This window comes from Canis lupus, chromosome 8, assembly GCF_048164855.1.
Source record: "Canis lupus baileyi chromosome 8, mCanLup2.hap1, whole genome shotgun sequence".
Taxonomy (NCBI): domain Eukaryota; kingdom Metazoa; phylum Chordata; class Mammalia; order Carnivora; family Canidae; genus Canis; species Canis lupus.
In genome coordinates this window covers 5,559,443-5,574,205 of record NC_132845.1, presented here as the reverse complement: position 1 = coordinate 5,574,205, position 14,763 = coordinate 5,559,443, and the positions used below count along the sequence as shown (strand labels likewise).

Below are 14,763 nucleotides of genomic sequence, written 5' to 3'. Positions count from 1 at the left end.
AAATACTCAGTTTCATAGGAAGAGACCAGGTGAAATGTGCCTGAGGCTATTTGAATACTATCTGCTTAGATTCAGATTAGGTAGTCCTAAAGTAGAGCTGAGTTTTCTCCTTCAGAGAGCTCAGGTGGTTCAATGGGATAAGCTAGGAAGGCAGAAGCTAAGAAACTGAGGCAAAGAGAATAGGAACAATAATAGAGGAGACAGTAGCAAAGCTGGGAAATAAATAATCTCCGACTCTCATATTCATCCATTCCCCATTTTTCCTATTTGAAAGAAACTTTTAATCAGTAACCAGTGAAGTGGCCAAATATCCTGGTCTCTTCTTTTTCTAATCCTCCCATCTAGGTGATAAAGAAGACAGAAGTGGCCTGAGAAGACCATTTGATAAGGATTAGCTTGAATGCTGCCAATTAGAAAAGAGTCTTGAATATTCAGAAATTGATCTGTTATTTGAATCTGTCCTCATTACATAATTTAAATTCCTTATGTTTATTTGGATTGAAAATGTATAAGACCTCATCACCATCTTTTAGTAAACCTGCAATGGCAGGAAGACCAGTCATAAATAACCTCAGTAGGAGACACCCTGTTTCTTTTTCCTTATGTTTTATTTGTCCTTAGCTCACCTCTACTGCAAGTCCATGAACAAATTCTGTGACAGCCTTGTATCTTACATAAATGTGTCTCCCTAGATCCAAACCAGCCAATGCCATACACTGTAGGACATGTATATCTTAAGATAGGGGATCACTGAGAAGCTAGAAGGACCTCCAGCTTCTGGCCTCTTAGGCAGATGGCTACTCAAAACAAGTGAGATTGATGGTAATTTACCCTATTTTTAATAGTCTATAAAAGAGAGGTTCCACAAGTTCTCTCTGTATTTACATCTCCCTCCTGACTTCTTTTTTATGGCCATATGCTTCATAAATTAAAAAATAATAATAAATGAATGAATAAACATATGTAAATCTCAACACAAGAAGTGTAATAATCATGTATCCCCAGAAAAGCTGTTCATCTTTTAAGAGAGCAAGGGAACAGAAAACTCATACAATCTTAATACATACAATATGAAATGGAAATCACAGAGGTTGTCAAAGGCTGTTAATTTTATAAAGTTAGAGAGGCAAAGATTCATAGTTTATCTTTCAATTACTCATGAGTAGGTCAGAATGCTGTGGAATTTGTAAATTCCTTCACAACACACACCTACACAATATATATTGTATTTGTCATTTAGCAAAGACCTTAATGTAAGAAGCAGGGAATTTTCTGTGCACAACATTTCACTATTCAGAGGAGATGCTTAAACAAAGAGACCAAAATTTCATTTTCAGATCCGTGGCAAGACTCACTCCCATTTATAGGATAAAGAAATCTCAATTTTATCCAGATAACAGAATTTTCCTAATTATATTAAAAAGAATTTATTGCCCTTGATACCTTCATAAAATGTCCCCTGGGAGCTTATTATGGAATGAAGGGCTTGCATCTACTTTTGTCATGTGTTAGGTATTATATCCTATGTTAATATATTTTTAGCTATTTTCATAGAAAAACTAAGGGGTATAACATATCTACTCCTAGTTCACTGGAACCAAGGGGACTTATAATTGGACTAATGACTTTTTTATTTTTTATTTATTTTTTTTTACTGTGAAGGAAACTAATTAAGTAATAATTTAAAAAAAGAAAAAAAAATAAAAGAAAGAAACCTTCACCGTGTATGTGATAGATTTTTTCCCTGACAGCTAGAAGCCTACAACTTCTGAATTAATTTATCTAGTTATAAGAACTGAAAACTTATTAGAATAATTCAGTATAACTCCTAAATTGCTCCACATTTGTGAAAGAGGAACAATGATTAAAAGTTATGTTTTTGAATATCAAATAGCTCTAAATTTATTACTGTATAGCATAGTTCAAAGACAATGAATCTTGCACCTGGAGATTAATTACAGGAAAAAAAAAAAAAAGACTTTAGCCAACAATAAACTAATCTACAATTTGAAATCTCTATCCTGAAAAGATATAATGTTTAGCAGGGGATGAAGTGATTCAAAGTTGTCCTAAAAGTTAGACCTGTTTTGTTTGTAAGTAACAATAGAAAGTACAGGAAAGTGGTAGAGACTCTACACTTGGCTACCTTTTATCCTCTAGCTAGGAGATGCCCCATCCCTGAAGCTAAGGGAATAAGATGGATCACATCACAAAATTCAAATAGGAGGCATGGCAGATATGTATGGGCTAGAAAGGAGAGTTGATTTTTCATGATGCTACATGAGTCAGCTATCTCCTTAGAAGTTACTCAGAATTAGTTTAGGGAAGGAGCATCTGGGAATGGTATCAGCAAGATGGTAGAGTAGGAGATACCAAGTTTTGTCTTCCTGCTTCCCCAACCCCCCTAATAAAATCAATAAAATCAATAAAAAACAACGAAACCCCCACAAAGCCCAAAGAGCTATCCATGAAGGAAAATAGCCCTGGAAGGGCCCAAGAGTTCAGTTAAGAACCTAGAAGCAAAGTAGGTTAAAGGCTATCGGTATCAGCCCTACAGAGAATGCCACCCTGGTCTCCAGTGTTTTTGTTTGTTTGTTTTTTTAAAGATTTTTATTTATTTATTTATTTATGAGAGACACACACAGAGAGAGAGAAAGGCAGAGAGAGAAGCAGGCTCCATGAAGGGAGCCCAATGCAGGACTCAATCCCGGGACTCCAGGACCACAGCCTGGGCCTAAGGCAGGTGCTAAACCACTGAGCCACCCTGGGATCATCCGGTCTCCAGTGTTCTGCACTGCAGAGGGCTCCAGCAGCCTTTGCTCTGAGAATCTCGACAGCTTTTGAAGCTGAGGGCACCATAGACTCCCATGGCTTTCAGAGAGGGGGACCCCATAGTGTTTGCTGGTGTGGACTTCAGTGGCTGGCACCACAAAGGACATTAGCAGCTTTGGCCACCAGGGTAACCAACAGCCACTGTCACTGAAGACAGTTGGAGGGGAAGTGGGTGGGAGGATGGGGTAACTGGGTGATGGGCATTAAGGAGGGCACATGATGTGATGAGCACTGGGTATCATATGCAACTGATGAATAACTGAACTCAGCATCTGAAACTAATTATGTACTATATGTTGGCTGACTGAATTTAAATTTAGGAAAACAAAATTTTAATTAATTAATTAAAAATGGGCAGAAGAAAAAAAATGGGCAGAAGACCTTAATAAGCACCTCACCAAAGAAGATATACAGATGTAAAAAAAATATGAGAAGATGCTTCATATCATATATCATATCAACAAATTGGATAAATAAATAAATTCCTAAGAATATGCAATGTATCAAGACTGAATATTGAAGAAATAGAAAATCAGAATGGACCAATAATGAAAAGAATGGAATCATAATTAAAGCCTCCCAATAAATGAAAGTCCAGGATCAGATTGCTTCACTGGTGAACTTCTATTGAATATTCAAAGAATTAATACCAACCCTTCTCAAACTCTTCCAAAAAGCAAAAGAGGGAAGATTTCTAAACTAATATTATAAGGCAAACATTACCCTGATACCAAAACAGATAAGGACATTAAAAGAAAAGAAAATTATAGCCAATATCCCAAATGAATATACATGCAAAAGTCCTCAGCAAAACACTTGAAAGTCTGATTCAATAGCATGCTAAAATCATCATAGTGGGATTTATGGCTTAGATGCAAGAATGGTTCAACATACACAAATCCATGAATATGATACACCACATTAACAAAATAAAGGACAAAATTCAGATGATCCTATCAGTTCATGTAGAAAACACATCTGACAAAATTTAGTGTCCCTTCCCTATAAATCCCTCAGTATTTACATAGTGAGGGACTGCATCTCAACATAATAAAGGCTATACATGACAAGTTTACACCTAACATCATCCTCAATGGTGAAGGGCTCCAGGTTTTTCCTGTATGAAAACAGGAAACAAGACAATAAGACGAGGATGCCTACTATGGCCACTTCTGTTCCATGTAATAGTGGAAGTCCCACCAGAGAAATTTAGCAAGAAAAATAAATAAATAAAGGGCATCCAAATCAGAGAGAAAGAAGTAAAATTGTCTCTCCTTGTAGATGACATAATCTTATCTAGAAAATCCTAAAATCTGTTAGAAAAAAATAAATAATTCAATAGAGATGCGTGATACAAAATCAACATGCAGAAGTCAGTTGTACAAAAATCTGAAGATACAAATGAATGCAAAGATATCTCCTGTTCATGGATTAGAAGAATTAAAGTTCTTAAAATGTCCATACTACTCAAATAAGTATACAAATTCAATATAATCCCTATCAAAATTCCAAGCAACAGAAATAGAAAAAAGCCCAACTTATATGGAAACTACAAAAGATCCCAGATAGTACTCACTTCAGCAGCAAATATACTAAAATTGGAATAATACAGAGAAGATTAGCATGCCCCTGTGCAAGGATGACATGCAAATTTGTGAAGCCATTCAGATTTTTAAATATTGAATCACGATGTTGTACACCTGAAACTAGTATCACACTATATGTTAATTATACTGGAATAAAAAATTAAAAATTAAAAAAAAAGAGCCCAGTCCCTAAAGTAATCGTGAGCAAGAAGAATAAAGTTGGAGGCATCACATGTACTGATTTCAAATTATATTACAAAGTGATAAAAATCAAAACATATGGTACTAGTTTAAAAACAGATATTTAGACCATTGGAACAGAAGAAAGAGCCCAGAAATAAACCCATGCATATGTATTCAACTAATCTTTGACAAAGTTGCCAAGAATATACAATCTGAGAAGGATAGCTTCTTCAATAAATGATGTTGGGAAAACTAGGGAAAAATTGGATATTTACTTTATATTACACACAAAAATCAACTGAAAACGGATTAAAGACTTAAATGTAAGACCTAAAAACCATAAAATTCCTAGAAGAAAACATAGGGGAAGACCACCTTGACAATGTTCTTGGCAATGATTTTTTTTTTCTTTTTCTTTTTTGGATTTGACACCAAAACACCAAAGAACAAAAGCAAAAATAAATGAGGGGGGTTATATGAAATTTAAAAGTTTTTGCATAACAAAAGAAACAACAAAATGTAAAGGCAGTTATGGAATGGGAGATAGTATCATCAAAACATATATCTCATAAGAGATTAATATCTAAAATATATAACTCATACAACTAAATAGCAAAATATCTAAAAAGTCAATTTGTTTTATTATTTATTTTATTTCATTTATTTATTCATGAGAGACACAGAGAGAGAGGCAGAGACATAGGCAGAGGGAGAAGCAGGCTCCATGCAGGGAGCCTGATGGGGACTCAATGCCATGACCCCAGGATCAGGACCTGAGCTCAAAAGCAGATGCTCAACCACTTAGCTATCTGGGAGCCCTTAAATAAGTCAATTCGAAAATAGGCAAAGGACCTAAACATACAATTTTATAAAGAAGACACACAAATAGCCAACATGTGCGTAAAAGATGCTTGATATCACTAATCGTAAGAAAAACTCAAATAAAAATTACAGTGAGATATTACCTAACGCCTGTTAGTATGGCTACTACCAAAAGTCAAAAAAGCAAGTGCTGGCAGGGATATAGAGAAAGGGGAGTTCTTGTACACTATTGGTGAGAATGTAAACTGGAATAGCAATTACAGAAAACAGTATGGAGTTTCCCCATAAAATTAAAAATGTAACTATCAGATGATCCAGCAAGCTCACATATGGGTTTCCAGCCAAAGGAAATAGTCGCTCTCAAACTGGTATCTGCACTCCCAGTTCACTGCAGTGTTATTCACAGTAGCTAAGATACAGAGACAACAGTGCTTATCAACCGATATATGAAATATGATATTTACATATGTAATGAAATATTATTCAGCCTTAAAGAAAAAAAAAAAAAAAAAAGGAAATCCTGCCATTTGTGACAACATGCGTGCACCTAGAAGACACTCTGCTAAGTGAATTAGGCCAGGCACAGAAAGACAAATATTGCATGATCTCACTTATACATGAACTTAAAAAAAATTGAACCCAAAGTACCAAAGGGTGGAGTGGTGGTTACGGGGGCTGAGGCATCGGAGGAAATGGGAAGATGTTGTTCAGGGAGTGAAAACTCTTGGCTTGGCGAGGTGATGAATACGTTTTGGACACGTAATGTTGCAGCATGATGACTATAGTTAATAATAACGTATTATACACTTGAAATGTGCTAAAAGTGTAGATCTCAAGTAATTTTCACCACAAAGAGAATTTTAAGTATGTTAGGTGATGAACGTGTTAATTAGCTTGAGTGTGGTGATCATGTAAACAATGCATATGTACATTCAAAACATCATGTGCAATGTAAACATACAATTTTTATTTGTCAATAATACCTTAATAAAGCTGAAAAAAAAATCTGCATGGCAGGACCTGCAGTGGGAGCCCACTTGGCCTCTAGCAAAATGACTGCTTCCAAAGTAGCAAAACAGAGACTTGGTGACATATTGCTCAAACATCTGCAGCTGGTAAGCATCTTTTCAGAACTTCACTTCTGATTTAAACTCTATGCTGTCCAAAATTCAGTCATATTTCACCCCCAAATTGATAATGTTAGTTGTCTTGTTATTTTATGTATATAATTTTTATGAGTGTTAATAAAAAATAATGAAATAAAAGTAGAAAAAAGTAGTAAAAATGTATCTATTCTATATTCAGATTACTTTGCATGTGTCTGTAAATTCTTACTTTATTCAAAAGACACTAAAGCAATAAGTTGTATCTGATTCATTACAAGTATTATATAAGCAAGAACTTGGTTTCTGAATGCCAACCTGGCAACTTTCATTTAAAGAAAAACTTTGGCCTCATTTTCAAAGTGTGATGAATAAATGTGCATTTATATGTCAGATTAAGACAAAATATTCAACTTGGTGTGTATTTTTAATATGAGTTCTCTCTTCTACCAATGTTTTTCCAATTAACCAATTAAATCTGGGTCCTGATTGCTTAAGATAACAGGGCTTTCTAATGTCTGAACAATGCATTACCTAAGCTGCCAAGAGTACTGCCAGGCTAACAGCACAGCCCTCAGCTATCTGCCTCTCTGGAGGTTTCCCTTGGCTAACAAGAGCAGCCCTGCCACCAGAATCTAATGACCAGTTATTCTGCCAGTATAAAAGCCCAGCCTCCTCATTCCAACTTGGAAAGCTCTCAAAGGTCAATCCCAGTTTTGGAGCTCTCTGTGGGATTGACTGAGCTTTTATCGAGACTACATCACAGTCCAATTTCTCCCCAGCTGGGTCCTGCTTCCTCCCCTTCCCTATTGGTGTTGATCCTGAAGGTATGGTCCAATAAACATCCTGATCCTTCACGTCAGTGTGAGTCGGCTGCTTGTGAGTCCTGCAATAGGCTTCTACAGGGCTTTCACTTTAATTGGTTTTATTTATTTATTTTTTTTAAGATTTAATTTATTTATTTGAGAGAGAGAGAGAGAGAGAGAGAGAGAGATAACAACAGAGAGCAGGAGCTGGGGGAGCAGCAGAGGGAGAGGAAGAAGCAGACTCCCCACTGAGCAGGGAGCCCGACACGGGGCTCGATCCCAGGACCCTGAGGTCATGACCAGAGCTGAAGGCAGACACTTAACCAACTGAGCCACCCAGGAGCCCCATTTTAATTGGTTTTAAAGAGCATCTAACCACTTGTAGTCAGCCTGAGACTCATTGTCAAAGTTGAAGATTTGACTTAATAAAAAATTCAGAGATATAGTCCCTGCTTTCTTTCTCTTTCCCACTTCCCAATCCTCTTTCCATACCTCCTCCTCTTGTGGAGGCACACAAAAAGGGATATCTGATAGCCTACTTCAGTACACCACAATTTTCATTATATCTCATATATATCTCATATAATATACTACATCATTATAATTAACAGCTATAATACAGTAATAGTCACTGCTGCAATAAATGGGCCCAGAAGTTTATGTTTCAGACCCTGGAGAAGTTCATTTCTTGCTCATTTACTAGCCATCATTAGGTAAACAAGTTGATATGGAGCCTTCTTCCACACAGTTATTTAGAAATTTCTGCTACTTTCACCAAATGTTTTCTAAGATTCCTCTGAGAGATGGCTTCATTCCAGTCAATGAGAAAGAAGAAAAGTACAGGAAGGAAGAGCTGTGGAGGGTTTTGGAGGCCACACTTGAAAATGATGTCCCTCGCTTTCATTGAGTGTTCAGTTGTGAGGCCAAGCCAAAATGCAAGCAACACTGGGAAATGCAGTCTTTCTGAGCAACAGGAAGGAGAAGAGTACATAGATTTGGGTGAGCAACTCTGCCACACTAGGGTCGTCCAGAAGCTTCATCTCCTAGGACACGATGGGTCAATTTTCTGCACTCAAGTCTTTTTCTGGGACTTGTAACTGATCTATGAATTTGAACTCTCCTTTTGTTAGACTCCCTCTGTAAACATTTAATGTGACTGATGCCATTGATTTTTATGTTCTTATAATTTACAAAGAGCTGTATATATTGAATGTTCCACATGCAAACACACGTGATATCATCCCCATGATCAAGGTAATGGACTTATGCAACACCTCTTAGAGTTTCCTGAGTATGACACCAGAAGCACAGACAGCAATAGCAAAAAGAGACAAGTGGGCATACATCAAACTAAAAAGTTTCTGCATGGCAAAAGAAACAATCAACAAAATGAAAAGACGACCTACAGAATGGGAGAAAATATTTGCAAACCATATGTCTGATAAGGGACTAATTTCCAAAATATAAGGAACTCATCCAACTCAACAAAGAAAACAAGCAGTCTATATTAAAAATGGGCAAAGGACTTGAACAGACATTTCTCCAAAGAAGACATATATATATACAGCCAACATGAATATGAAAATATGCACAATATCATTATCAGGTAATACAAATCAAGATCATAAGGTATCATCTCACACCTCTTAGGATAAGCTATTATTTATTTTAAAAGGTGCTGGTGAGGTTGTGAAAAAAAAATAGGAACCTCTATACACTGTTGGCAGAAATGTAAAATGGTATAGCAGTTACGCAAAACATTATGGACATTCCTCAAAACAAATATTAAAAAGGTAAACACCAAATGATCCAGCAAACACTTCTGGATATTTCAAAATAATTAAAATCAGGATCTCAAAGAGATATCAGCACTCCCATGTTTATTGCAGCATTATTTACAATAGCCAACACATGGAAACAACCCAAGTGTCCATCGAGAAATGAATAGACAAAGAAAATGTGGTAATGAATACGGTAAAATTTATTTAGCCTTAAAAAAATGTTGCCATTTGTAACAGGATTCATGAACGTGGAGGACATTATGCTACGTGAAATAAGTGTCACGGAAGGACAAATACTGCATAATTCCTTTTATGTGAGGTAACTAAAACAGTCAAACCTTTTTAGGTAGGGAATACAATAGTGGTTGTTGGAGGCTGTTAGGTGGGGGAAATAGGGAGTTGTTCAGCGGGTATAAAGTTTCAGTTGTGCTAGCTGAATAAATTCTAGAAGCCTGCTATACAATATACTGCCCATAACTAAAGTACAGTTTTGTATACTTCAAAATTTGTTAGGAGGATAGATTTCATGTTAAAGGTTCTTACCAAACACAAGACAAAACAAAGAGAATGTGTATGGATTTTATAGATAGTCTTATCTTAAACAGAATTCCTGTATACATTTCCGTAAAAGGTACAATCACACATTATCAGCATATTTATGATGAATAAAGGACACAGAACCTGCATAAATCAATACGAGTCTCGGTACTGGGCTCTTCAGCTACATTTATCCCTCCCAACAACATAAAAAGTAAATTCTGTTATAATGATTATGTTAGAAAGAAATTTAGGGTAAGAGATAACCAACCCACCCCACCGCGGTGCCAACTACGTAGTGAACAGCAAAACTGAGATTTAAACCGGGACGCCTGCCTTCAGCCCAGGGCAGGATCCGTGAGTCCTGGGATCGAGTCCCACATCGGGCTCCCTGCGTGGAGCCTTGTTCTCCCTCTGCCTGTGTCTCTGCTGCTCTCTCTGTGAGTGTGAGTCTCTCATGAATAAATAAGTAAAATCTTTTTAAAAAAAATTGAGATTTAAACCTAAATTTTCTTGACTCCAGAGCATACTTACTCTTTTAATCAATAGGTATACTGGCTCATGACTGACGTCTGCTAGAAACTGGAACAGGAGTAGTGAATTATCATGCTCAATTCTCTTCCAGCACCTTAGTAGAAATACGATCTTTACTAAACCTAGAACACCAAAGCTTTCAGTTTAAGATTCCAGGGCTCTATATTCTTCTCTAGGCACTCTCCCGACTTTCACTTTGCTGTCTGGCAAATCATTTATATACTTCAATCTTCACCTCTAATACTGAATGATAATTCTGTAATTCCACTCATGGAGTTTCTATGAGGAACAGTAACAAACATTGGCTGCAGGGCAGGTATGAGTTATGTTTAAAGAAAACTCTTATAAAGCTGAGATATGATATAGCTATTTAAATACACTGTAAAATATATGGCTTTGTGAATGTGTTAGGTTTTTTAAAAGTCATTTTTTTTTCATAGACACACAAAAAAACAAGTCTTTAGGTATACAGTCTAGATTTAATGCATCTCTGGCCAAGTAGTCTTTTCAGAGATGTTTCTCTTTCTTACCATATCCCTAGATGTCCAAGGGGTTGTTCAGATTTCTGTATCTTGTACATTATGACAGATCAATTTAATCCGGTCCACAGAATTGATAAGGCAAAGAAGATAGTTCTGCAGTCATAGAGTAAATTCAAAATGGAAACAGATAGAATTGCAAGTTATAAAATTAGAGAGTTTGGATACTTTTTGAGTGTGAAGAAAAAGAATTAGGTCTTTAAGAAGTTTTGTTTTGTTTTGTTTTTAATTTGAGAGAGAGAGAGAGAGAGCATGCACATGAACCAGGGGGAAGGGCAGAGGGAGAGGAAGAAGCAGACTCCCCGCTGAGCATGGAGCCAGGCCTTGCTTACCCCCTGAGCCACCCAAGCACCCTAGATTTTTCTTTAAATGTCATTTGGTACATATTTAACTTAACATATGTTGGTGCCAGTAAATAATTCAACTTAATACAATATAAAAAATATTGGATTTCCACTCCATAAATGACATATAAATTTCACCATAAAAGAACCACTACTTCCCTTTCTGGCATCTTTCAAAATCCCTTTATTTTAAACTTCAAAGTTTGGACAGAATTGCTTGTATTTCCACACATATATCATGATGTTTTTTAAACTACTTCTCCCATCTTGAATGTTCCCATATCTAATAAAGTGACTCAGTTTCTCATCTATACAATGAGGATAATAATATCACCTATCCTGTGGGGTTATTATGAGAATATAAAGAGATAATCAATGTAAAGTGCTTAGAAAATGACTGGCGTATTAAAAACACTCAAAAAAACGTTTTCACAGATAGCTTAATCTGTGTTATATTTTACTTCCTAAGAGTTTATCCAATGACATACTCTTGGTACAGAAATCTACTGTATCAAAAAATGTCTCTTGAAATTGCTAAAGTCTACTTATTTGATATATAACTTTGTAAAATATTGGGCTCACACTAGCAACCCGACAAAATAGCAAGATAAACAGGATTACACACATATATATTGATAAATTATCTAAGCATAAAATAAACCTGAATCTTTTGTCATAAAGGTGTAAAAACCAGTAAGCATCCAAACACATAGTCAGCACACCTCAGGTTAGAAGCTATTACATTTATGGTGACAAGAAATTTGACATGTTTCACAAAATCAAAAATTTAAGAGGTTCTTTATGTCTGTGTTTTGCCCCTCTAAAGAACAGGACCACACTCTGTCTCTTTCCATGTCTGATGTGTTTCAGAAAGAATAATATCAAGTCTTAATTTAAAATGAGTGATGTAGTACAGAGTTTTAGACCATATATCTCTTCAAAGCTGTCAGTTTCCTTTCACCACTTTTCCTATATTCCAAAAACAAGTTTAAATTAAACATAGATCAACAATAAATCTGCCAGCTGCTGTCTTATTTATGGCACTTTTAGAAGAGATACTGATGTTCTTTTATAAGCCAAAATGGACACTTTCTGATACCTTCAGAATTAAAATTAAAACATCTAAACTATTTTATAGAATTTTATTAGCCATGATGTGGATGTGTCTATTATTTTGCTGATCTTAGTATTATTACTTTATGTGTCCCCTATACAAAGTACAGGAGAAGAGCCTCAGTTTTCATGGCCCAAACTTGATAAGCATAAAACTATAATATGATTTGAAGACTTTAAAGGAGACAAAGCTACAGTTGAGGATGCTTTAGCCAAATACCTAGGACTTGATCTATTCCCAGATGTGTGGTACCTCTAAAAATTTAAATGATTAAAAAAAAAAGCTGAATGATCAAAAAGTTAGAATATACAGTAGGATAAAAATTATAATAATCAAACTACAAATTATATTTAATTTGTGCATTTATATTTAAATGCAACATACAACACATGGCCATATTACTTGGAAATGTTTACTTTCAAAATTGTATAAATGACCTCACAACACACTTACAATCATGCATCACTATTTGTACTATCTGACATATTTTGGTGTTTGAGTCTTTGTGGTATCAGTATGAGGTTGTCTGCTGTGTGTGTCTATTTTCTACTTTTTGAATAGGTACATCTATTGTAGTTATCTATGCCTACTTCACCACTGCATGCTGGATGTGTAGGAGGCAGACAACGTATCTCTTTATTTCACAGGAATCCATTTGAGATCACCCATTGCAGAAGTACCAGACTCAAGAATTCTCATCCACACTTGAACCTGATTTATTTGATAAGATCCTGCAATTTGAGCATGATGTCAGAATAGAATGTGGCTTTTGGAGGGAAATTGGAGTTAAATGTATTTTGAATATGGGATAAAAGTAAGGAAATGACCAAAAAAGGACCCATACTTGTAATATCACAGAAATGGACAATCTGATTTTAAAGTTTATAATGAATGTAATAGATCAAAAATGGCAATGAAAAATTTAATGATGGGGGATTCCCAGGTGGCTCAGTGGTTTAGCACCTGCCTTCAGCCCAGGGCGTGATCCTGGAGTCCCGGGATCGAGTCCCACATCAGGCTCCCTGCATGGAGCCTGCTTCTCCCTCTGCCTGCCTCTGTGTGTGTGTGTCTCTCATGAATAAATAAATAAATAAAATCTTTAAAAAAAAGAGAAAAACTTAATGATTTTTTTTAAATTAGCACATTTATACCCCTTGATATCAAAAGTCATTATAAAGCTTTAACAATGAAAGTGGAGCATTTTTAACATACAACAAACAGAACATTAGGATAGGGTAAAGTGTCTAGAAATAGACCATCCATATTCAGACAATTAATTTTTGACATAAAACAAGATAGAACAAATAGAAGTTCAAAATATGTTGGTAGATTTAACTCTAAATATACAGTGCAAATAGATTAATCTTTAAAATGATGAATTTCTGGATAGGATAAAATAAAATTCAATTATATGCTATTTATAAGAGACATCTCTAGGGTAAAACATTTATAAAGGCTTATAAAAGAACAGAGAAAGATAAGCCCAATAAATTCTAAGCAAGAGAGGTTGATACTGCTGTATTTATATGAGAGAAATTAGACTTCTTGGGTGAACTAAAGCATTATTGGAGATAAAGAAGGTTAATTTGTTGTAATAAAAGGCTAGATTTCCCCAGGAAACTATAATCATGTTAAATTTGTTCATATTTAGTAACACGGTATCAAAATATATTAGGAAAAAATATACAGAATTAAAACAAGAAACATCTATCATCACAGTAGATTTCTACCACATAGTTGATAACGTAAGCCCCCAAATCCCCATAAAAGTATATATAAGATATGAAGGATGCAAACACTTGACCTACTTGGCACATGCAACATTAACAATAGCAGAATGTATATTCAATTCAAGAACATACAGAACTTTCACAAAATTGATAATATATTGGCCCATATAGCAACACTCAACACATTTCAAATACTGGGAAACAATGATGACATTTTCTAATAACAGCGTGAATTAACTTAAAAATCAATAAGGAAAGGGTTAATAAAAAACACTAAATTATAAAGTTGGAAGCTAACTTCTAAATAACTTGTGGATCAAAAAATAATTCAGAGTAGAAGTAAGAAAATTGTTTGAACTGAGTATTAACAAAATATGACATGTAAAAACTTGAACAATATAGTCAAAATAGAACTTTGAAGTATATAGACTTAAAAGTGATTAGAAAAAAAGGTAAAAATTAATGAGCTAAAAAAATTAATGAGCTAAGCCATGTATCCATCTTCAGAAACTAGACCAAAATACAAAAGTAACTCAAATAAATTTGAAGATAAGAAAAGATAGATAAGAGCAGTTAGAACTATCCTTAAATTATTCCACTTAAAGATGAGGAATGTTTTATGAGGTCAGTATTATCTTGATAACAAACAATACAGAGACACCACAAAATTATGGACCAATATCCCTGATGAACATAGGTATGATAATCCTCAACAAAATAGCAAACCAAATTCAACAGTACATTAAAAGGCTAATATATCATAATTAAGTGGGATTTATTCCAGAATGCAAAAATGGTTCAACATTTGCAATCAATGTGATATACTGTATCAACAAAAAGAAGGATAAAAAT

At 35.1% G+C, this 14,763-nt stretch overlaps 1 protein-coding gene and 1 non-coding gene across 11 annotated transcripts in view; one reads left to right on the top strand and one right to left on the bottom strand.

Moving 5' to 3' along the window:
• The window catches only part of TNNI3K (TNNI3 interacting kinase), a 285,086-nt gene that overhangs the window by 220,825 nt on the left and 49,498 nt on the right, over positions 1–14,763 (bottom strand). The window lies entirely within an intron of this gene.
• On the top strand, positions 4,405–4,506 carry LOC140639288 (U6 spliceosomal RNA). The gene has a single exon (XR_012036060.1). It is a non-coding gene; the product is annotated as a U6 spliceosomal RNA (small nuclear RNA).